The sequence below is a fragment of the Notolepis coatsorum genome (assembly GCF_963971535.1).
Source record: "Notolepis coatsorum genome assembly, chromosome: 5".
Classification (NCBI taxonomy): Eukaryota; Metazoa; Chordata; class Actinopteri; order Aulopiformes; family Paralepididae; genus Notolepis; species Notolepis coatsorum.
This window is the reverse complement of record NC_140169.1, coordinates 3,797,859-3,823,873: the sequence shown is the minus strand read 5'-3', so window position 1 is coordinate 3,823,873 and position 26,015 is coordinate 3,797,859.

Genomic DNA, 26,015 nt, shown 5'->3' with positions numbered 1-26,015 from the left:
TATTGAGCCGTACTGTATTGTACCCATTCTGCAATCTGTTAATAAAGTTCTCATTCATTCATTCATTCATTCAAACATAGACGATATTGAACAAGCCATAATCCACGTATTTTCAATCCGAGAGAGCTGCAGTAGTTAAATCAATGAGCCATAGACACAGTCAGTGTGGTAACGTTATTATTGCATCCAAGATTGATACACGGCTGGCTAGGCAGTTGGTAGTCATAGTCTTGTGTTATAAAATAAATAAACAATCAGCAATGTCTCGCTTCATGAATGGCCAGCAGTAGCCTAACAGTACTGCTCCTAAAAAAAACTATTTACAAACGTTAACGTTAACCACAGAGAGAGAGAGAGAGAGAGAGAGAGAGAGAGAGAGAGAGAGAGAGAGAGAGAGAGAGAGAGAGAGAGAGAGAGAGAGAGAGAGAGAGAGAGAGAGCGAGAGAGAGAGAGAGACTCACTGTTTAGTTGACACGTCCAGGGCTTGCCTTGATAAAGTGTATAATCCACTGTTGATGTACAGTATTCCAGACCACTGTCCACTGTGTCCAGACTGCATCCGCCATATAGCTTGTTAGCCAAGTGTTAGCTTGTTAGCAGTTGGTCACACAACACAAGTACTTCATTCCTTTGTCCATTTCCAAATTCAAACTACCTGGCGTTCTATCGCCATGCTCTAAGACAAACTCTAACCTTAACCAACTTTGAAAGAGTGCCTAAGCTTAACAGTCTAAAGAACTTGCAGTCACGGCACGCTCAGCTGCATGCATCTCACAACAACACAAATCTCTACCACCAACGGAGGACCAACCTAGGAATAACCTAGAATTGGAACATTAGAAATTGGATTCGGCCAATCAGAGATCGTCTCTGTGAAATTCTGCTACGGAAAAAAATACTGGCGTCGGCCAATCAGAGAGCGTCTCCGCGAAATGCGGCTACAGAAATTCTTGACGCTACTGGCTAGACCGCTTCAAAACGCGCCCGGATTCCAACACAATAGTCATATTTCAACGCACAACGCGTTATGCACTGATTGGCTGTGACGGATACAGGGATCAAACTGTGACGCACACTCAGAGCGCTATCGTGTCTAGCCCGGGCCGAGAAATACGAAAAAATAAAAAAAACGTGATGTCACTTCCTGCTCAGGAAAACAAGTGTTTTTTTATTTGAGATAATAACGTTATATTGTGCATTGGAAATACAAACATACTTAAAATGAGTAAATATTATTCATTTTAAACATGTTTATATTATTTATAGGGCTATAAAACAAAAAACAAAAAGATACTTTTCTTGTTCTACTCTCATATAACCAGGCAGGGCCTGAAGGGGGGGCGGCGCCCTTGCGCCCCTAGTGGCAGAGCCGCCACTGCCCTTGCTAATGGTTCATGGTTCACCTAACATCGGAATGGTCGTGATTAAAATCTTGTGGAATCCAAAATGTATTCGCAACACTTTGTATAATAATTTCCATCTGACTGAGTTGAATGTTTTTTCCACGTTTATCCCTACCAGTATTGATTAAATCTTTCCCAACTGTATGTTTTATAACATGCAATGTCCTTCTAACACTATCCTGTATCTGTCTTTGCGTTATGAACCCTGTCTGGTCTGTATTGATAATACCTGGTAGGATCTTGTTTAGTTTAAGAATAGGGGGCAGGTAACTATACGAATTATTCTTCTTCCTGCTCCTTTTGTCCATGGTATGGTATTTATGATTTTGTATGAAAACTCTATGATTGTATTGCTTCCATGTGGCAAATAAAACTCTGAATCTGAATCTTAAATATTCTCTATTCTCTTGGCTACATTAGATGTAAACAGTTTGTCATCCTGATTTAAAACATAGATTGGTCTAAAATTGGCACATTCTAGATTATCTTTGCCTTCTTTCTGTATTATTGAGATTGTAGCCTCCTTCCACGATGCTGGAACCACAGCCTTTTGTAACTCAAGAAACAACTCAACGGACTCAAGAAACGTTTCCATCTGTGTGTCATCATTATCTATATATTTGGTTGTGAGTATAGGTTCTTGTAAAATGTCTTCAAGCAGTTTTGGATGTCCTCCAATTTATCCTGATTTAATTTAGTTCTGGGATTTGTGATTTTGGTTCTGGTGTTCTCTCAGCTTGTTGATTTCTCAGTGTGTAGGCTAAATGTTTTTTATTTACCTCCCACGTCATGGTATCTTTGCTTAAGTAACAACATATGTGTTGTATTCCCACATGCATTTTCTAAATGACAGAATGGGTTCTGAATGAGTCATGAATGTAAAAACAAGGTTACATGGTTTTCTCATAACAGCAGCAACATGTGACCTGGTACCACAGAGGCTTCTGCTGGAGAGAAGCTCAGACATCACATAGAGAGACACATACAAGCACACACACACACACACACACACACACACACACACACACACACACACACACACACACACACACACACACACACACACACACACACACACACACACACACACACACACACACACACACACACACACACACACACACTCATGCAGACTCATACACAAACATATGTGTGAACGTGCACGCGCACACACACTCAGGACTTTGATATGAGCTGTAGCAGCATGGGGTGCTGTTGGTTGTTTGTGTAGGTGGGTGGGGGGACTATATATATATGCTAATATGTTGATGTTTATTCAGATATGGAGAGATAGTGAGACATGGAGAGAAAGGGAAGGAGAGAGATAAACTGTGGGTGGTTTTATGTAAGCCCCCCCCTCCCCCGCTCCTCTCCTCTCCAAGTCGTTTCAACTTAGCTTAGTATACCTGGCGCTGACCCATGTTAAACTGATGTCGTTTTTTACACTGCAATGGAGAGAAGCAACGTGTGAGAATCAAGAAAACTATTTGTGAGAATCAAGAAGACAATCTGTCTCGTGTTTTGAGATAGTACGTATTTTCACCTACATATCACGTCTTCTCTTGAATGATGTGCATTGAGGCAAGGTGACGACCTTCACACACATACACCAGAGAGGTATCGTGTGGTCACAATGATAAGTTCTGAATAACAGATTGCACAATAAGCCACGCACACAGAAACCTAGACCAGCTGCTAAAGCGTCTTCTATAGCACACACACACACACACACACACACACACACACACACACACACACACACACACACACACACACACACACACACACACACACACACACACACACACACACACACACACACACACACACACACACACACACACACACACACACACACACACACACACACACACACACACACACACACACACACACACACACACACGCACACACACACACACACACACACACACACACACACACACACACACACACACACAAACACACACACACACACACACACCATCTTTCTCCCATCCCAATGTTGGTCGTTATGCCAATTCCCAATCCCCTACCTGGTCGTTGCGTGCTCTGTCTCCTACTGTTCTCGGTCTGCGAGGGCGGAGACTATCACATGCTTCCTCCGACACATGTGTAGCCAGCCCACCACTTCTTTTCACCTGGCAGCGCGGACTCTCACTGGGGGAGTGTAACGTGTGGGAGGTCACACTACCTCCCTCCAGATCCTTCCCTCGCTGTGCAGGTGCCCCGACCGAACTGTAGGAGTCGCTGTTTCCAACGACCAGGACCCACCCACGCCGGCTTCCCACCCGCTAACACTGCCAATTGTGTTAGTATGGACGGTCGGCCAACTTGGAGGCACCACAGCCGGATTCTATCCCACTGTCTCTGTGGTGGTAGACAGACGCTTAGTCCGCTGCACTACCCGGCCGCACCGAATTACGTCAATTTCACTATAAAAGGGCCGGCCTATTCCAGGCTAGGCAGGAATATTTTCAATAGGGATGTCCGATATTATCGACCGATATTGGCATTAAAATGTAATATCGAAAATGTTCGGTATCTGTAGCGGCCTCTGCCTGGGTCCGCTTCTAGTCGCAGTCGGGGAGGTATTCCGTACGCGCTTTCTTATCAATAATAGTCTCCACACTTTCAGTTCCGTTGTCAGATATCAAGTGGATATCCGATTTATTTAGAAAAGTATTTTACATGGAAGATGGGACCAAAGCGATCCAAAGCGATCCAAAGCGGTCAGAAAACTGTGTGTCCTTCCCCGTTCTACACCCACCCAGCTGATTACTATCACTAATTTATGCCCTCAGCTGCGCAGTGCCTGGTCCGCTTCGACACAATACAACTGAGTTCATTCAATTTTCCTCAGAATAGGCCAACACTGGGCAAGCATTCCCCTTTTGGCTACACAGATAAATCATAACATTAACATATACATAACATTCACATAAATTATATCCTTCGGGAACAGAAAGCACCGGCGAGCTAGCCAGATGCATGGAGGATCGGGATGACTGGAAGCACCGATGGAGGGCCCGTCCGAGGACGACCTAGATCTATTTGATATAATAATAATAATAATAATAATAATAATAATAATAATAATAATAATAATAATAATAATAATAATAATAATAATAATAATAATAATAATAATAATAATAATAATAATAATAATAATAATAATAATAATAATAATAATAATAATAATAATAATAATAATAATAATAATAATAATAATAATAATAATAATAATAATAATAATAATAATAATAATAATAATAATAATAATAATAATAATAATAATCCATAACCAAAACACTCATATGGCCCTTACAGTATCGGTTTTCAAAAAAAAAGTTTTTACATTTAGTAAAAGTTATTTAACCTTTATTTACCCAGGCAAACAAGTAAGAACAAATTCTTTATTGTCAAAAGTATGCATAATGTTGTGTTAATTCCACGACAAGAGATATGTAATGTTAATTAGTAGAAATTATTCAGTTTTTGGGGGGGGGGGGGGGGGGACGACCCAGCATATATCGTATCGGTTGATATCGGTATCGGAAATTAAGAGTTGGACAAATATCGGTAAAAAAGCCAATATCGAACATCCCTAATTTTCAAAGATCTTTGACTGCATTGATATTTGTATATCATACGATTAAAGTTCCTCCTGCAGTGGGTCTTGCAATTGATCCTTGAGTTTCTGAGTTATCATTATGTCTTTGTTTTGAAGTATTGAACCAAATTAATTTCACCATATCTCCTGCAAACTGTATGGCTCATGATTGTCGGCTGATATACCAACTTCCACGTGCACAGGATGGAGTGGCTCCTAGTGGCTCCTAGTGGCTCCTAGTGGTTCATAGTGGCTCATACTGGCAAAATGGTTACCATGACATTTGCACAGTATTCTCTGGTTTTTACTTTACACAAAGAACAAACTCCAGCTTTTCTCATCCAGGTGGTGACGTTGGTGACTCAGGTGGTGAGGTTGGTCACTCAGGTGGTGAGGTTGGTCACTCAGGTGGTGAGGGTGGTCTGGTCAGATGCAGGTTAATTTAACACAGGAATGTAACCCAGCTGCTCTCCACCAATAATCCCGTAGAAATGCTCTGTGATAGTGATTTTATTGAAGCATTCTCTGAACACCTCTCACTTTTAATGCCTGAATAACGACAAATATCTAAACCTGTGTTTATTTTTCCATCCCATAATCTTAGAGAGAGAGAGAGAGAGAGAGAGAGAAAGAGAGAGGTCTGTGGGGTAGTGACTGTAGATATGCGAGTGTGTGTGTGTGTGTGTGTGTGTGTGTGTGTGTGTGTGTGTGTGTGTGTGTGTGTGTGTGTGTGTGTGTGTGTGTGTGTGTGTGTGTGTGTGTGTGTGTGTGTGTGTGTGTGTGTGTGTGTGTGTGTGTGTGTGTGTGTGTGTGTGTGTGTGTGTGTGTGTGTGTGTGTGTGTGTGTGTGTGTGTGGGATAGTAAGAGAGGGATATAACCCGTGTGGCTGGGGGCCCGGCTCCGCGCACATCGGCCTGGGATATGTGGGAGTTCTACAGGCTTTGCTCAGGGGGGGGAATGTCGGGGGGGGAGCTATCGTCTCTGCGGTTTGGCCCGGGAGAGTGGGTTCTCGTGGGTTGTGGGTTTGTGGTGCGTGGGGTGTTTGGTGACATGGGAGTTAGCGGGCTTGGCTTGGTGGGGGGGAGTAACACCCCTCGCCCCTCTACTGGGCCTGGCCCAATCAAATTCAAGGGACCCGTGTCGCTGACCCGCTCGGCCCCGCGTGGGACGGACCTGGGATGTGGGGGAGACCGGTTTCTAGGGGTGGATGGCGGGAGGGGGGGGCTGCTCTTATGGGGGTATACGCGGCTGAACAACACCATATTCAAGGGACCCATATTTGTATATTGTTATGTTAGGGATGTCATTGTAAGTATTGTCTAAGTGTTGTATGTGTTAAATAAAAATTTAAGTAAAAAAAAAGGGGGGGGATATATTGTGTATTTGTGCATGTGTGTGTTAGAGAGAGAGAGAGAGAGAGAGAGAGAGAGAGAGAGAGAGAGAGAGAGAGAGAGAGAGAGAGAGAGAGAGAGAGAGAGAGAGAGAGAGAGAGAGAGAGAGAGAGATTTTTTTTTTGATTTTAGAAAAACATTTATTTACATAATTCTCATTACAATGTACAATGTGTATGTCAATACAATTAAATAACTAACTACACATTATATCGGGCAACATGTGTCCCCATCACACTTAAAACCACATGAGATCTCACAATAAAAAAAATGCTAAAATACACTTGTCCTTCTGCAACACAACAAAAAAACATTGAAGCTCCACCCAAACAAAAAAAGTATCCATACTTCCATTCAACACATAATATGTCATCAAGAACAACCCAAAAGGGTCCCGTCAGTCCATTTGTGTCAGTTTTTATATCCAGCGCATGAAAAAAAAGATCCCCTTCATCAGGACCTTCCGTTCCACCGAAATAATCCTGCAACAGGTATTGTTCCCCGACGCTCCGCGCTTCAGTCCAATCGTCCAGACAGACCCTGTTGTGACAGGCCGTCCTCAGCCCCAATAAAGAAGCCACTTCCTCTGACCCGGCTATATTCACAACATCTTTCAGTGTCATTGTCCCAACTGCTTGCAGACACTGTCCAAGCCCAGGTCTACTCCCTTCCTGAATGTCCAACCAGGCTCCACACATCAGAAGCTCCATTATCATGGTAACATTATATTATCCAGTTTTTCTGAGCTTCTGCACAATTTTTCTCAGTCTAAAAACTTCCTGGGAAGTGTACCCCCCATTGTTCTTCAACCTCATTTGAGTCTTTGCTGAAAAAATAAACATCTCTAAATCTTCAAAAAAATCTTCCACTTTGACACTTCTCAAATTCTCTGTTGTGTGCAGGAACTTCTGTATCTGCCTGACTGCATAAAAACATTTTCCGTTGTGAATCAGACACTTGAGAAGCATTTGGGAACTCATCTTCCTCAACACTTGAGATGTCATCCCCCCATTGTTTTTCAACCTCACCCCATTGTTTTTTAACCTCATCCTCGTCCATGCTGGACTGAGAGGAACCTGTGTCTTCTACACCCTCCTGACTCTCTTTGACCAAACTTGTCACTCCTTCCTTATCCTGAGAGCCCACCCCTCCATCACTTCCAACCACGCCATCCACTGTCTGACTGTTTACATTGTCCACCACATTCAGCTTTTCCCCTATTACTTCACTTGTCATATTTTTTGTATTCCTTTTTTTACCCTGACGCGGTGTTGGGCTTGGGGGGACAAAAAAAACTCTGCTCTCCCCTGTTACCTCGCCACTTGTTGAAGGGGCGGCAGCATCTCTGATTCCCACCTCCTTACCTACACAACCACTGGTTGAGGGGGGAACAGCGTCTCCCACCCCTCCCTCCTCTGTACCTGCACCACCCGCACCACCCCCTGTTACCCCACAGTCGCCACTAGTTGAGGGGGGGGCAGCTTCCCTCACTCCTCCCTCCTCTGTACCAAGGCTCTGCTCCGTACCTGCTACACCGGTTCTGTGGCCCTGCAGCTGGATACTATCTGCAGCGCTACTGACGGTCTGCACAGGGACACTGTTTACACTGCTGACGGTCTGCAAAGGGACACTACCGACACTGCTGACGGTCTGCAGCGGGACACTGTTGTTGTCACTGCTCTCAGCTCTGCGCTGCCACACTCCGAGTCCTCCCTCCTCCACACCTGCACTGAGCCCAGCCCCGCGCTCCTCCTGGGGATGAGGCGGAGGTCGCCTTGCCCCTCTCCCCGCACAGTCTCGGGAGATATGTCCCTCTTCCCCCGCATTTGAAACACTTTCCCGAATTTCCAGAACTCACAAAAACCACATAATCAAACTCATCAACCTTTATCTTAAAAACCAACTCAAGCTCCTCTCCGCTGTTGTTTAGAATCATTAAAACCTGTCGCCTGTGTGAGACAACATGCTTTAAAAGCGGAGATTTACATCCCGATGACATTTTTCTTATAGGGGAAATTATCCTCCCATGTCGTGCTAGTTGACTTCTCAATAGTTTGTCGCAGCTGATTTAATATTTCTATATCCGACAATATTTCCAACTGCCATACTGCAGTCCTCTACTGACACATTAGAAACAGATATCTTGATACCATGCTTTCTACCAATTTTGGAAAAGTCCATACTGGCGTCTGACGTCAACCAGCAAAACAGCCTGGCCGACTGCCAAACTAACAAAACACTCCCACTTAACCCTATACACACCAAAAACACACAGCAACCCAACACTACACCATAATACAATATCCCATAAACAAATTAACAAAATAGACAGATAAAGATAGAAAATAACTCACTACACCTCCAACCTCCAACCTCTCCAATCTCTCCAATCTCATTCCCAGCATGCACTGAGAGAGAGAGAGAGAGAGAGAGAGAGAGAGAGAGAGAGAGAGAGAGAGAGAGAGAGAGAGAGAGAGAGAGAGAGAGAGAGAGAGAGAGAGAGAGTAAGGGAGAGGGAGGGAGAGAGAGAGAAAGAGAGAGAGTAGGGGACAGGGAATAAGGGAGAGGGAATAAGGGAGAGAGAGAGAGGAGAGAGAGAGTTGATAAATGTCCCTGTCACTATGATTCAGTCCTGTGCCAAACAGTTCTATTCTAGTCATCTAATTAAAAAAGAGTGTAAGTGGCATCAGGGTCTTAGTCAGACTGCAGGGTTGGAGTTGCAGGGTTATAATAGTTAGACACTCAATGGGTTGTTATCAGTAGGAAGAAAGATGTTCAACCACAGACCAGTGCCATTGATCATTGAAATAATGTAATAATTTAATAATCTTCTGGGTCTTCTTCTCAGTTACAGTGGGTGACAATATTGTCAAAAGGAAAGATGAAATTACCAACCTGGGTTCCATCCTAGAGGCAAATCTTTCCTGTGATAAAATGGCATCCAATGTAATAAAAAAAGTCAACCAACAAACTAGATTCTTGTACCAGATCTCCTCTCTGGTAAACAAGAATATCCTGAAGACTCTGGCAGGAGCACTCATTCAAGGGTACTACGACTATGCTTGCACCTCATGGTACCAAAGCACCTCAAAGGCGCTAAAAACGAGATTACAAACATCACAAAACAAACTGGTCAGACTACTACTTGACCTTACCCCTAGAACCTCACCCCTGCCCACTTTGACAACCTAGGATGGCTTAAAGTAGATGACAGAGTACAGCAACTTGCAATGGGCCTGGTCTACAAGATACACTATACGACTAAGGTACCCATGTACATGTCAAAATACTTCCCAAAGGTCAGTGAATACCACGACCACAACACCAGAGGAAGCTCAACAAATCATATTAAACCCAGATTCGGCTCAAACAAGGGACTAAACACGTTTCGCAATTATGCCACATCAATGTTTTATTGATATTCTCATTTGGTTCATTACAATTTACTCAAGCCTAGTGTTGAAGTCAGAGGTTCTGTGTAGGATTGTTAGTAACTGTCTAACTGTATTTATAACTGTTTCCACCAGTAACTGTCTAACTGCATATATAACTGTTTCCTCTAGAGGGCGCTCTAGGCGGAGCCACTCAGGAACACCACCTGGTGGCGAATATAAATATAGATGTCTCCTCCCATTCTTTCTCTTTCCCCCAGCCTCTCAGTGAGAGGAGACCTGTAGTGTTACTGCTCTGCCATGTGAATAATAAACCACGCCAGTTAAGGCTCAAGATAGAAACCATGCCTCTTGACCACATTATTGTCGCCCTATAGCCGAATTCTGTTAACACCTAGTAACAGACACAGTATTTCTGACACTGGGAATACATTCTGTTAACAGAATTCGGCTATATGGCGACAATAATGTGGGCAAGAGGCATGGTTTCTATCTTGAGCCTTAACTGACGTGGTTTATTATTCACATGGCAGAGCAGTAACACTACAGGTCTCCTCTCACTGAGAGGCTGGGGGGAAGAGAAAGAAGTGGGAGGAGACATCCCTATTTATACTCGCCACCTGGTGGTGCTCCTGAGTGTCTCCGCCTAGAGCGCCCTCTAGTGGAAACAGTTATATATGCAGATAGACAGTTACTAGTGTAAACAGTTATATATGCAGTTAGACAGTTACTAACAATCCTACACGGAACCTCTGCCTTCAACACATTCCCTGAGATCCATAGATGTCCCTAGAATCAGATACCAAGAACATGCAAATGGACCATATGTTATGTACTAGAGGCCTGATCACTCCTGTGTCACCGGGCATGCAGGTGAGGCCTGCCAATTAGCCAATTAGTGCTGATTGGTTACCTGCTGGGAGCTTTAAAGGCAGACCTAGTAACACACATGCAGGGTCTGTGCTTGGAGAAAGAGCTGTTAGGTTCTTCAGTCCTTGTCCGTTGGGTTTTTGCACTAGTACCTTAGTTACATTTACCTTAATAGTTCCTTGAGTTAGTAGCGCTTTGAGTTAGAGCACAGGCTTTTGGTGTTGGTTTACACATAGGTTGCGTCCCTTGAGCCAGGGTCGTAACAGTTGGGCGCTCGTCCGGGATCTTTTACCCCTAGAACTTTGTTTGGTGGTTTATTTATTTATTTATTTTTTATTTTTTTACACGGGGTGTCATGGTATTATGGTTTGGGTGGTGTTCGTTACATATGGTGTAACGTGGGGGCTGAGCCATTTCATCAAACAGGTGAGTATGCCGTATTTGTTTGTAATTTGATGTGACTACTTATGCTGTTAAAATATATAGTTTAGTGGGCACCACATGTAGATAGGGACATTATTTTCTGGTTGTTGGTTAGCGTCCTGTGCACCACGTACTCCTGGGGCGGTCAATGAAATGATTGGTATATGATCTTTGACTGGTAGCAGGTGTGGTTGAAGAAAGTTAGGTCTACAGGGCATTAGTTTAAGGGTAGGTAGATTAGGGCGGCCAGAAAACACAGGTAGTGTGGTAGGGCTTGACTTAGTGTTTCTTAGGGTAGACATGTGGTGGGCCGGTTTTGACTGCAGTTTAGACGTAGAAGCATATGTAGTCATATCAGGTTAGAAGGCGCACCTGTTTGGATTTGTTTGTTGGATTTATTTTGTTTGTTTGAGTGTTTGGTGAGCATACCTGGTAGCACCTAACACCCTGCGTGTATGACACGTCTATTTGGGGTGGGTGTGTATTATTTTTATGTTTTCTTTTGCGTCCTAGAAATGTGCGCTCCGTAGCACACATTGCCACCGCGTCCCTTTATGGTTAGTATTAGTGGCTTTGGCATTTTTTATGGTTCTTCAGTGGTTCGTCGTGGTTCTTTAGTCGTTCTTCAGTGGTTCTTTAGTGTTTCTTTAGTGGCTCTTTAGGTAGGTTGTGTGTGTGCTAGGGTGCTTTTGGCAGCTTTTGTGACTCTAAAGTGAACGGGTTGTGGCGCTGGTGCAGGAAAAATGGCTTCCATCAGGGACTTTGTTGATCGCCCGTCTCATGACTTGTTAGACAAGTTTTCCAAAGAACAACTGCTAGAACTTGCTGTACACTACAGGGTAGAGCTTTCTGCAGGGGAGAAACGTTTGAAGCCGTCTGCCTTGAGTGCTTTGAGGGTGTTACTCATTAGAGAGCAGGTGCTTGAGGAGAGGGTGGAGGAGCCTCCTTCGTCTGACGCGTCTCCGCTATTACCTGGTGTAGAGGGTGAGTGGAGGATTAGGGAGTTGGAGTTTAAGGAAAGGCAGCTAGAGCGAGAGCGTGAGGAGAGGAGAGAGGAGCGTGAGCTTAAGGAGAGAGAGAGTAAAGAGGAGCGTGAGCTTAAGGAGAGAGAGAGGAAAGAGGAGCGTGAGCATGAGCGTGAGCTTAAGGAGCGTGAGTTTAAGGAGAAACAAATGTTGCTGGAGCACGAGCGTGCACAGAAGGAGCTTGAATATAAGCATGCTGCCTTGCAGGCGGGTGCTCTGCATCCAGAGTCACGTTCCGGTTTTGATGTAGGCAGGAATATTGGATGGTACCTCCATTCTTTGAGAAAGACGTGGAAAGATATTTTCCCCTTTTTGAACAGGTGGCAACCACATTGAAGTGGCCTGATACCGCCTGGACACTGCTGCTGCAATGTGTTTTAGTTGGTAGGGCACAAGAGGCCTATACTGCTCTGTCCCTTGAACAAAGCGCTGATTATGAGCTTGTAAAAGCTTCCATTTTGAGGGCTTATGAGTTGGTCCCCAAGGCCTATCGTCAGCGTTTTAGAGGTTATCGCAGGTCGGAGGGGCAGACTTATGTTGAATTTGGAAGGGAGAAGGAGAACCTGTTTGACAGGTGGTGCACTTCTCAGAAGGCAGAGTCAAGAGAGCAGCTTAGGCAGTTGATTCTCCTAGAGGAATTTAAAAGATGTGTTCCTGATACCGTTTCCATACATCTAAATGAGCGTAAGGTATCGAAGATAGGCGACGCCGCTGTCTTCGCTGATGAGTTTGTGTTGACACACAAGTCCGTGTTTTTGGAGGACTACCGTGTTGAGTCCGGGGATAGGCGTCCTGTTCAGGGGGGCCGTTTCCCAAAACCTGTGTCTGCTGGTCAGTTAACTTCACCTCCTAGGCGGGGTGGTTCTGCTGGTGCATTCCCAGAAGGGATTATCTGTTTCTACTGTAAAGAACCTGGTCATATCGTTGCTGGGTGCCCGGTGCTTGAGCAGAAAAATTTCAGAACCGTGGCTCTGGTAGAAACCATATGCAGAACGCCTATGCCAACGTTAGATGGGGATGGGGGAAGTATCAAACGTGTGGACAAAGAACTCGAGGGTTCCTCAAGGTTTATGATGAATGGATTTGTTTCCCTGACTAATGCACTAGAGTCCAAACAGGCTATAACAATTTGGAGAGATACCGGTGCTTTTCAGTCCCTCATTCTGGAGGGGGTTTTGCCGTTTTCAGAAAACTCTTCTTTGCATTCCGGTGTCGTTGTTCGGGGCTTTGGGGGTGGATTTGTGGATGCACCTTTGCATGAGGTCATGCTCAATTCTCCCTTAGTATCAGGCAATGTTGTTGTGGGGGTATGTTCTCACATTCCCATAAAGGGGGTGTCCTTCATTCTAGGGAATGATTTGGCTGGTGACAAAGTGTTGGCTACTCCGGTTGTAACTCCCATTCCTGTGGTTTCTGAGGTCTCTAATGAGCTGGCACAGAAACATCCAGGAGTGTTTCCTGTGTGTGCTGTGGCACGAGAAATGTCAAAGGACAAAAGTGATGTTGTTGATACTTCGACTTGGGACATTACACTTAGTGACACATTCTTTGTTGAATTAAAATGTGTACCTGTTGAGAATTTTGGAAAGCACACTGTGGATGTACCTCTGCATAATGATTCTCTTGATTGTGGTTTTGTGTTAGGCCCGGTGGTGAAACCAGAGTTGACATGCGTGCCAGAGAAGCATGTGACAGGAGATGATATGGCAGCGCAGTGTCTCAAGGTCTTCCCAGCCTGTACGGTGGCTGAGGCCACGAACGAATTGGAGGATGAGTGTGGGAAGGATGCTATGAGAGGTGCTGTTGTTTCATGTGACACCGTTCTAGTTGGAGAGGCTGCTAAGCTTGACTTAGGCTGCCAGCCATCCCACAGTAGCTCTATTGTCCCTAATGTTTCACTTGTGGGCAGGGATGGTCCCAGTATGTCAGTTGATGATTCTGACATTGATCCACATGTCCACACTGATTCTCTGCCATGCACTAGGTGTGATGGTCAACCTAGTTACCTGTGTCCTGTGGGGCAGGAGCCGCCTTCGCGACCTGGTCTGTTGAGTGGCAGCCATTTTGATTTTGATCAGGACAATGTTATTTTGGGTGACGCCATTTTAGATGGTGTTCCAGACGTTATTGTGACTGTCGTACTGCCATTTTCCCGGTACACTGGGGCTGTACCTGAGGCGGTACAGCCTACTCTGGATGTTCACGGTGTGCAGTATCCTGAACTGCCAGTGCCAGGTGGGATGGATATGGGTGTGGTGGTGGTATCAGTGATCTATGGTTTTGTTGTGCTGTGTTCTGTTCTGTTAAGCGCAGTTCTCAGGTTGATTTTGGTTTGCAGTATAATTTTGACAGATCGGTATCGGTGGTCGTGTTCGACAGGGGCCGACCCGGTTCTTGCCTTGAACCATTTTGATGTTTACGTTGGATCCTCCAGTTTACCCCTTGTTGTGTATACAGACCATAACCCTTTGGTTTTTCTTCGCAGCATGGTGAACTCGAACCATCGTTTGATGCGATGGAGTTTGTTCCTCCAGGCGTATAACTTGGATATTCGCCACATCGTGGGAGGGCCAACGTGCTAGCAGACGCCCTCTCACGATCATAGTACCGGTGTTTGTGGTACCCGTTAACGCTGTTGTGGTAGTGGCCCTGACAACTAAGGGGTCACAGTTGTTTTTTGTTTTGTTTATGGGTTGTTGTGTAGTGGTTGCCTCTTGGGCAACCAGGTTGGTGGGGGAGGTGTTATGTACTAGAGGCCTGATCACTCCTGTGTCACCGGGCATGCAGGTGAGGCCTGCCAATTAGCCAATTAGTGCTGATTGGTTACATTTACATTTTACATTTTTACATTTAGTCATTTAGCTGACGCTTTTATCCAAAGCGACTTACAAGTTCTGTGCGACAAGACAGCAAGAAGGGTATAACTCTATCAGCTGAGTAACAATGTTCATCAAAGTGTTGCGTGTTACAGTGTAGGTTAGTTTATTAGGACAAGTGCATGACAGGTTAGTCAGGGTTAGATTTACCTGCTGGGAGCTTTAAAGGCAGACCTAGTAACACACATGCAGGGTCTGTGCTTGGAGAAAGAGCTGTTAGGTTCTTCAGTCCTTGTCTGTTGGGTTTTTGCACTAGTACCTTAGTTACATTTACCTTAATAGTTCCTTGAGTTAGTAGCGCTTTGAGTTAGAGCACGGGGTTTTGGTGTTGGTTTGCACATAGGTTGCGTCCCTTGAGCCAGGGTCGTAACACCATATAAAAAAAAGTCTGTAAATGTGTATTCTACGTTCTTATGGAATGAATGAGTAAATGTTTTTTTAATATAATTTTTTTTTAAATACATTTTTAGTTAATTTTCATAACGCGATAATTTGCTGTGTAATTAATTAATCTAATTAACGCGATAAACTGCCAGCCCTAGTCTAAATACTTCCCAAAGGTCAGTGAATACCACGACCGCAACACCAGACGGAGCTCCACAAATCATGTTCAACCCAGATTCAGCTGAAACAAGGGACTAAACACGTTTCGCAAGTATGCCACATCAATGTGGAACGTCCTACCCACAGCCATAAAATAATGTGAATCCCTACCCACCATCAAAACCGCTCTAAAAAAAGTACCTACGGGAGGCTGCAATTCTAAACTGGCCCCGGTAAATGTTCAAACCTCACCCCACCCTCCCAACCCCCCCCAATGTACAGTTTCCTCCCCCTCAAATGTATATATTCTCTTTTAGAAACTCTGTCTGTAAATAAACAGTACTGTATATTTATATATCTTGTATGTCATAAATGTCTGGATGTAACAGTACTGTTTATCTGTATGTCATGTATGTCATAAACGTTATGAATTGAAAATGGGGGACCCTGATGTAAACAAGACGAAAGTCTTTCTCTGGTCTGCATTCCCTTAACAATTGTGTGTATTGAGCCGTACTGTATTGTACCCATTCTGCAATCTGTTCATTCATTCATTCATTCATTCATTCATTCATTCATTCATTCATTCATTCATTCATTCATTCATTCATTCATTCATTCATTCATTCATTCATTCATTCATTCATTCATTCATTCATTCATCGTTACCCAGCCTCTTCCTAGCTAATGTGCGGCCTCTGCTGAACAAAATGGACAAGGTACGACTTGATAATGAATCATAGATGGATTAAGGATTGCAACATCGTGAATTTCACAAAATCCTGGCTTAATCGTGGGATTCATGACAGTGCTATTGAGCTACCAGCTACTCTCTACAGGGCGGACAGAACAGCTGATGGCCGCGGAAAAAGCAGAGGTGACGGTTTGTGCCTAAACAAAACTCGGTGCACAAACATCACCACCATTGTGAGTCACTGCTCTACTATTGTGGAATATCTCAAGTTTAAATGCAGACCATTCTATCAGCCCAGGGAATTCACAGCTACCATTGTGACTGCAGCCTACAAATCACCGGATGCTAATTCGAAACTAGCAAATGAAGGAACTTTATGCTGCCATCAGCAAACAACCAAACTAACTCCCAGAGGCGGCCGTTATTGTTGCAGGAGATTTTATTAATCACTCCAACCTAATGTCTGTGCTCCCCAAATGTCCCCACCAGAGGAGAAAAAATATTAGACCATGTTTACTCCACATAATGGATGCATACAACGCTGCCCACCTCCACACCTGGGACAATCACACCACGTCTGTTTCTTTGACCCAAGTGCAACCCACTCATCAAACGTGTGAAGCCCTCAGTTAGAACGGTCCAAATATATCCTGAGGGGGGGGGGGGGGGGGGGGGCAGACTCTGAGCTGCAGCACCGGTTCCAACACGGACTGGAGTATGTTGGCCACTCAGGCCACCCTGGACTCTCCACTCACAAGTACACATGAGCACATCAGACACACACACACACACACACACACAACACACACAACACACACACCACTCATGCGGCAACCGCAAATCACTTGAACAAAATGTCACTTTATAAAAATAGAAAGTCACTTTAAAGGAAGGAGGTACGAATAGTATAGTTTAGATACATTAAGAGTTACAATTGTAAATTGTATATAGTATAGTAGTGTATATAGGAACCAGTTTCTCAGGAACTCAACATGTCTTTTTTTTTTACCATGCATATCTTGTGTCTTACCTATTTAATTTTTTCTATGCCTATTTTATTATTGTATTTTGCACAATCAATGCGGGCAAGACCACCCACATTTCACTGTATGCCCTGATATGTATGTGACAAATAAACCTCTTGATTCTTGACTCCCACATTGTTGGTGTCAGTTCACACAGACGTGTACCTGAGTGGCTGAGGTACGTGTCAGTTCACACAGACACGTCCCTGATTGGCTGAGGTACGTGTCAGTTCACACAGACACGTCCCTGATTGGCTGAGGAGCATTGTTGGTGTCAGTTCACACAGACGTGTCCCTGATTGGCTGAGGAGCATTGTTGGTGTCAGTTCACACAGACACATCCCTGATTGGCTGAGGAGGCACCTCCTTCAAGCAATTGGAGGAATATGGTTGACTTTGGGTCAAAGATTTCCTATGGAAATGGACAATTCCTAAACTCACAGAGAGATCTGCATATTTACATTTACATTTAGTCATTTAGCTGAATGCTTTTATCCAAAGCGACTTACAAGTTATGTACGACAAGTAAGTCAGCAGGAAGGGTACAACTCTATCAGCAGAACATGAAGCACCACATTACATGCTGGTCACGTTCAGGTATCATCCGTCACCTGTACACAATATTTAACATACCATAAATAGTTGGGTCATTGACAGGTCTTCTCAACAGAGCAGCATAATTGATACCCAGAGAGGGACCCTTGCATGCAGAGTGGTGTCTCCATCCTGTGACCCTCATATGCAGAGTGGTGTCTCCATCCTGTGACCCTCACATGCAGAGTGGTGTCTCCATCCTGTGACCCTCAGAGGCAGAGTGGTGTCTCCATCCTGTGACCCTCGCATGCAGAGTGGTGTCTCCATCCTGTGACCCTCAGAGGCAGAGTGGTGTCTCCATCCTGTGACCCTCGCATGCAGAGTGGTGTCTCCATCTTGTGACCCTCACATGCAGAGTGGTGTCTCCATCTTGTGACCCTCACATGCAGAGTGGTGTCTCCATCTTGTGACCCTCACATGCAGAGTGGTGTCTCCATCTTGTGACCCTCACATGCAGAGTGGTGTCTCCATCTTGTGACCCTCACATGCAGAGTGGTGTCTCCATCCTGTGACCCTCGCATGCAGAGTGGTGTCTCCATCCTGTGACCCTCGCATGCAGAGTGGTGTCTCCATCCTGTGACCCTCGCATGCAGAGTGGTGTCTCCATCCTGTGACCCTCAGAGGCAGAGTGGTGTCTCCATCCTGTGACCCTCGCATGCAGAGTGGTGTCTCCATCCTGTGACCCTCGCATGCAGAGTGGTGTCTCCATCCTGTGACCCTCGCATGCAGAGTGGTGTCTCCATCTTGTGACCCTCACATGCAGAGTGGTGTCTCCATCCTGTGACCCTCGCATGCAGAGTGGTGTCTCCATCCTGTGACCCTCGCATGCAGAGTGGTGTCTCCATCCTGTGACCCTCAAAGGCAGAGTGGTGTCTCCATCATGTGACCCTCATATGCAGAGTGGTGTCTCCATCCTCTGACCCTCGCATGCAGAGTGGTGTCTCCATCCTGTGACCCTCAGAGGCAGAGTGGTGTCTCCATCCTGTGACCCTCGCATGCAGAGTGGTGTCTCCATCTTGTGACCCTCACATGCAGAGTGGTGTCTCCATCTTGTGACCCTCACATGCAGAGTGGTGTCTCCATCCTGTGACCCTCGCATGCAGAGTGGTGTCTCCATCCTGTGACCCTCGCATGCAGAGTGGTGTCTCCATCCTGTGACCCTCGCATGCAGAGTGGTGTCTCCATCTTGTGACCCTCACATGCAGAGTGGTGTCTCCATCCTGTGACCCTCAGAGGCAGAGTGGTGTCTCCATCCTGTGACCCTCACATGCAGAGTGGTGTCTCCATCTTGTGACCCTCGCATGCAGAGTGGTGTCTCCATCTTGTGACCCTCGCATGCAGAGTGGTGTCTCCATCCTGTGACCCTCAGAGGCAGAGTGGTGTCTCCATCCTGTGACCCTCAAAGGCAGAGTGGTGTCTCCATCCTGTGACCCTCAAAGGCAGAGTGGTGTCTCCATCATGTGACCCTTGCATGTAGAGTGGTGTCTCCATCCTGTGACCCTCAGAGGCAGAGTGGTGTCTCCATCCTGTGACCCTCAGAGGCAGAGTGGTGTCTCCATCCTGTGACCCTCAGAGGCAGAGTGGTGTCTCCATCCTGTGACCCTCAGAGGCAGAGTGGTGTCTCCATCCTGTGACCCTCACATGCAGAGTGGTGTCTCCATCCTGTGACCCTCAGAGGCAGAGTGGTGTCTCCATCCTGTGACCCTCACATGCAGAGTGGTGTCTCCATCTTGTGACCCTCGCATGCAGAGTGGTGTCTCCATCTTGTGACCCTCGCATGCAGAGTGGTGTCTCCATCCTGTGACCCTCAGAGGCAGAGTGGTGTCTCCATCCTGTGACCCTCAGAGGCAGAGTGGTGTCTCCATCCTGTGACCCTCAGAGGCAGAGTGGTGTCTCCATCCTGTGACCCTCACATGCAGAGTGGTGTCTCCATCTTGTGACCCTCGCATGCAGAGTGGTGTCTCCATCTTGTGACCCTCGCATGCAGAGTGGTGTCTCCATCTTGTGACCCTCGCATGCAGAGTGGTGTCTCCATCCTGTGACCCTCAGAGGCAGAGTGGTGTCTCCATCCTGTGACCCTCAAAGGCAGAGTGGTGTCTCCATCCTGTGACCCTCAAAGGCAGAGTGGTGTCTCCATCATGTGACCCTTGCATGTAGAGTGGTGTCTCCATCCTCTGACCCTTGCATGCAGAGTGGTGTATTACCACAGAAACCCGGGTCTTGGGTTCTGCAATATGCCCCCCCCCCCCCCCCCCTCCGCTCTTCATAGCCTCATTTCACCACAAGGTCAGAGAGGAGACACGGACTGCCCTCCTGGTGACTCCGGAAGACATTATACAACACGGTACAGCGAGCTAATGCATCTATTGTCCGGGACACCATGGCCAATTTCCCTCAAAGGAGCAATCAGACAGGGAGCACTGCAGATGTTCATTCTCAGAGAGCCACTATGAGTCTGGCCCCTTAGAGGCAGATACTGAGTAGTCTTGCACTGCTGGTTAGCGTTATACAATACAATATGCTAGAGTCCAATCCACATTAAAAAAGCATGACACATGTTGTGATATTTCTTTTTAAGTGGTGTCAGGATAAAGATGAGACGACACAATTATATCGTATCCTTCCAACAGAAAATGCGGGATAAAGGCTGCACGCACTCAACTGTTAAGGCTTATGCACCATCTCATCCTGTCATGAGGGTTTTGGCGAAGAATCTGTCTTTCCAAGGTGCCAGGAGAATGAAGGCAGTGACCACATGTAAGGGATCTTCATGGGATCTGTCCGTGGTTCTGAAAGCGATGGTACAGGTTACACTGTATACACGTCACCTATAGAGGATATTCCACTTCTAAGTGACTGCATGTTAGTCAGGGAGGACTTGTTGAAATTGAGGAGGAAAAGAGAATGCATTCCTTGTGTCCGGTCAGAGCTCTTAATACCTAACAAAAACTTTTGTTAGGTATTAACAAAAGTATTAATACCTATTAACAAATGTATTTTCCTGAGGTCACTAGCTCAATTGGTAATTTTGTTTATGAATGAATGAATGAATGAATGAATGAATGAATGAATGAATGAATGAATGAATGAAAAAGTTTATTTTTGAACATGTATTCTCCACATTCCTCCAAACAAATCACAATATCCAACTCCGTCAAACAGAACCATCATAATGAAAAAGAAATTATAAACAAAAAGACAAGAGCAATGTAGTTAGTTAGTTGACCCCCTTACATTTACATGTTTTCTACCATTAATATACTTTTACTTATAGTACAAAAATAAAAAACTTGAGTCGCTTGACAGCAGTAAATACAATAACACTATAACACAATATAACATAATTTCGCTTATCCGCATTACTAATTTCTACATTTATCTAATGTGTATTTTTTTAAGCTGCTTTTTAAATTGTGCAATATGTTTACAAATTTTGATGTATTCAGGTAAGTTATTCCACAACTTCACTCCACAAACGGATATGCACATGCTTTTCAGTGTAGTGTGTACCATTGGTTCTTTAAGATTCCCTCTCCCTCTTAAGTTATATTCTCCTTCCCTGTCTCTGAACCATCTTTGAATGTTGCCTTGGATTAATTTATATCTGGCTTTGTATAGAATGAGAGCAGTTTTGAAATCAACTAGGTCCATACATGTCAATGTTTGTAGCTTTATAAATAAATTATTGGTCTGTTCATAATATCCTACATTGTTGACTATTCTTATTGCTTTTTTTGCATGGTTCATATTGGCTGTAGAGTGCTTTTGTAGGTATTACCTCAGACCTCCGCACAGTAGTTCATATAGGGAAGGAAGAGCGTACAGTACAATGTATACAGTGTTTTTTGGTTTAGAATGTGTCTTATCTTACTTAAAACTCCACTACTCCGTGCCAATTTTGTCCTGACATATTTGACTTGAGGTTTCCAGTTGAGTTTGTGGTCTATTATTACACCCAGAAATCAGTGGCGGCTGGTCCATAGAGGGATACAAATACAATAAACATATGTTTAAAATAAATTATATGACTCATTTTAAGTATGTTTGTGTTTAAAATGCACAATAATGTTAATATATCAAATATAAATCATTGTTTTGTGCGTGTTTCATGTCACTCTCTCCTGATGGACATCTACCTCCAAGCCTGAGCGCATATAGACTTAACGCTCACAGTGGTGGGCGTCACTGCAGCCAATGTATCGCCGCAGCCAATGGATCAAGCAAATAAATGTAGCCTATTAGGGTCTTCAAATATGATGTCTGGGGCTCAGTGCGCCACTGTGTCACTCGTGAGTCATCAGACAGAAAATAATGCTTGGAGGAGGAGCCAGGAGTATTTGGTAGCACTTTATAATAACACCCTGTTATAATACATTTATAAGGTATTTGTAGATAATGAACTAATCATGAACAAACCATTTATATACATTCATAAATTATTATTAAATCATTTATAACTATATTTGTATAACATTTACAGATTAGTTCTACATTATTTATAACTCATTATCAACATTGTTTGTACTTGATTTGTTCATCATTAAATAATGTTGTTTAATGTGTAGTAACACATTTGTAGATGCTTTGAAAAATGGATATGAAAAAACGACTATAGTGTATATCTATTTTTCATGTTCAACAAATGATTTGTTAAGACATTCATAAAACATTTATAAATCATTTGCAGATGCTATCGTGGGGGCCAATCTAAAGTGAAGCCTATTCATCATTAACAAGTGTCTAATACAGTTAATTATTTGTTTACTTTTTCATCACATGTTACAAATGTTGTAGGCAGCTTTCGGATACACCCTTCTTTGTGACATCAAACAGTGACAAAATTAGGACTAAAGATAAATGCAATTTTATTAACATATAAAATACATGTGCATGACATATAGAGTAACATCAGGGGGCACTAGGACCCAGGAGTACCCTGGCCAGGTATTGAAGAGTATCTAGAGAGGAAGTCTCACGCGAGCGAGACTTGACATCACATGTGTTGCCGTCTGTTTGAATGGAAGCACAAGTTATCTGTGCTGCGTCTATACTTTCGCTTTTAATAAGGTATGAGCAGGTTAAACACCTTATTCCATCATTTCCGACCTACAAACAACTCTTATATGTTGTGTAGACGTTCGTGTAGATGTGGTGGCCGCTAACGTTACATTTGTGTGCTCAGTGTGCTCAGTGATGATGACACGACACAAATAATTATTACTGTTGTGTGTCGTGTTGTCATCACATACATACTGAGCACTGAGCACACAACATATAAGAGTTGTTTGTAGGTCGGAAATGATGGAATAAGGTGTTATATGTTAATAAAATTGCATTTATCTTTAGTCCTAATTTTGTCACTGTCACATACTCTGTTGTTTAGCTGGTTCGGTAATAAGAAGTGTTTTCTAAGGAGTCAGAAAGATAATCACGAGATACTGTACATTCAGAAAGTGTTGGATCTAACTAAATGGATTTATATGGACACTTTTTATCATGGAAAGTTCAAGCCTGGACCACAAAACAACAACAAGTGAGTCTATTACAATATGTACTGTTCTGTAGTTACTGAAACTGATTGAAAATGGCAAGATTCAAGAGGTTTATTTGCATAGGCAGCGGATGGGCTTATGATGTAGGTAGGCTGTTTTGGGAACGCCCCCTCGCGCGGCGCGCGCGAAAAATTTGACCTTTTATTTTTGGTTTCACGCAAACTATCCAGGTTCTGATTTCATATACACACACACTACTAGGCTATACTACAGCGAGCCCCACTCATTTATATATAGTGCAAATTAAGTGTTCAAATGAAGGCATCCAATAATATATGAACCATTGTCTTACCTTAATGCAGATAAATGCGACGTTTCGTCTTGGTGAGAATTGAATCACAAGTTGCAATGAAGTGAAAGTTTTTCGTAATTTAGATCTCATCATGCTTTGAAAACAATGTACATACAGTAGCTCTAAAAAGTTTCCACGATTTGATGAACTCGGACTCTCATCATGTCCTCTTAGAGCAAGCCCTTGTTTGCCAAGATAAAACAACATACAGCCTCAGGTGATCGCTAGTTATGCCTCCTCGCTTCTCTACAAAGCGATCGGCGGGCTGAAATTCAGAACACAGATGTTTGCTTTACTCTGCCGGGATCAGATTCAGGATGATCATGTGAATGATGTGATTGGCCACATTATTTAACCTGAGCCTATGCGTGATTGGTTACTGCCTGTATACCTGGAATGTTAAACGCTGCCACAGATTGACACCTTCGTCGTTGACACCTCGGCCAGCGAGCCGGCTGCAGCACAAGACACACACTAGCCAGCAGCCTGCGCATATATATTATATACATTTCACACCTCCGTCGGGGCGACCCCCCCCCCCCCCACACCAGTGGAGGTTTCTCTATGACAACACGTGAAACACAAATTCACTCATAATTCATAATTATTATTAATTTACATATACCTATATATATATAAAAAAAAAAAAACTATATATATATATTTTTTTTTTAATTATTATTATTATTTTTTTTATTATAAATGTTTTCCTCTGTAAAAAAAAATGCCAGTGAATTTTTTTTTCTTCAAAAATGGCCAAAATTGACAGCTCTGAGCAGGCCTGCACTGCAGTATTGCCTGCAGTAATTATTCGTGAAGAAAACTTCACAGGTGTGACCCATTGTTAAATAAATAATAAATAACAGCGAATCAAAATAGGCTATTAACTTCATCTAAGAACGGTCTGTGCAGTTAAACTCTTGCCATTGAATGGAGGTTTGATTGATTGACAGCCCTTGACATCCAATACACGGAGGTTGAATATGATTGGCAGCCTTGCAAATCCAATCAGAGATTTCTGCATTGCAAAGTCAAAATGGGTCCAGCTGCATGTGAGGAGGATAGGTTTAGCTCGGGCCAATCTCAAGTTTCTCAAGTTTCTTTATTAGTTGTCATACAGAAGTACAGAATACTTTTATACAAAATGTAACATAAAGAAGCATTTTGTATAAAAGTATTCTGTACTTCTGTATGACAACTAATAAAGAAACTTGAGAAACTTGAGATTGGCCCGAGCTAAACCTATCCTCCTCACATGCAGCTGGACCCATTTTGACTATGTGAAAGTTGAGACTATGAGAAAGTTGTTGTTTAGTAGTTAGTAAGCTGTACAGCTATAACAAGTCAGGCTAAATTAAACTTTGCGCCAACATTAGGACCGAAGTATAAACCAGCAACTGAGCAACATGAAGAAGTGGATTTATGCATCTGGATCAGAAAAAACGTTGTGGATGAAAAAGTAAGTAGGCTACAGTGCTTGTATGCTAACAGTAGCTAGGCAGCTTAGCCTACATCACAATGATAATCACCAAGCTAACTTACTGTACACACTGTAGGGCTGGGCAATTAATCGAAACAGAATCGCGATATCGATTCATAGACCTATGCAATCTAATTTCTAAGTTATGACTATTTTCTTTTATTAAAAAAAAACGTTTTTTTTTTTTTTTTTATTATTATTATTATTTTATCTGGGTTGAACATGATTTGTGGAACTCCCTCTGATGTTGTGGTCGTGGTATTCACTGACCTTTGGGAAGTATTTCGACATGCACATGGGGTGGTGTAGTGTATCTTAAACGGGTATTTAATAGTGTTTCAAGCCCTGTGCTAGATATCATAAACACTTCCCTTAGGACTGGTATTTTCCCGGATGCCTTTAAAACAGCAGTTGTAAAGCCATTACTAAAAATAACTAACTTGGATAGTAATGAAATGGCAAATTATCGTCCAATATCCAACCTACCATTCATTAGTAAAGTACTTGAAAAGATAGTTTCAGTTCAAATAAATTCCTTTCTTGAAGAAAACAACATCTTAGAAGAATTTCAGTCAGGATTCAGAAAATATCATAGCACTGAAACTGCCCTCACCAAAATAATCAGTGACCTCAGACTAAACTCTGACGAGAATAAGATCTCCATCCTTATCCTGTTAGATCTCAGTGCAGCATTTGATACAATCGATCACGATATTCTAATCGATCGTCTTGAAAACCATGTCGGTTTCTCAGACCATGTGCTAGGCTGGTTTAAAACATATATCAGAGGGAGGAAATTCTATGTTAAACTAGGAGATCACATGTCTGATATATACGAC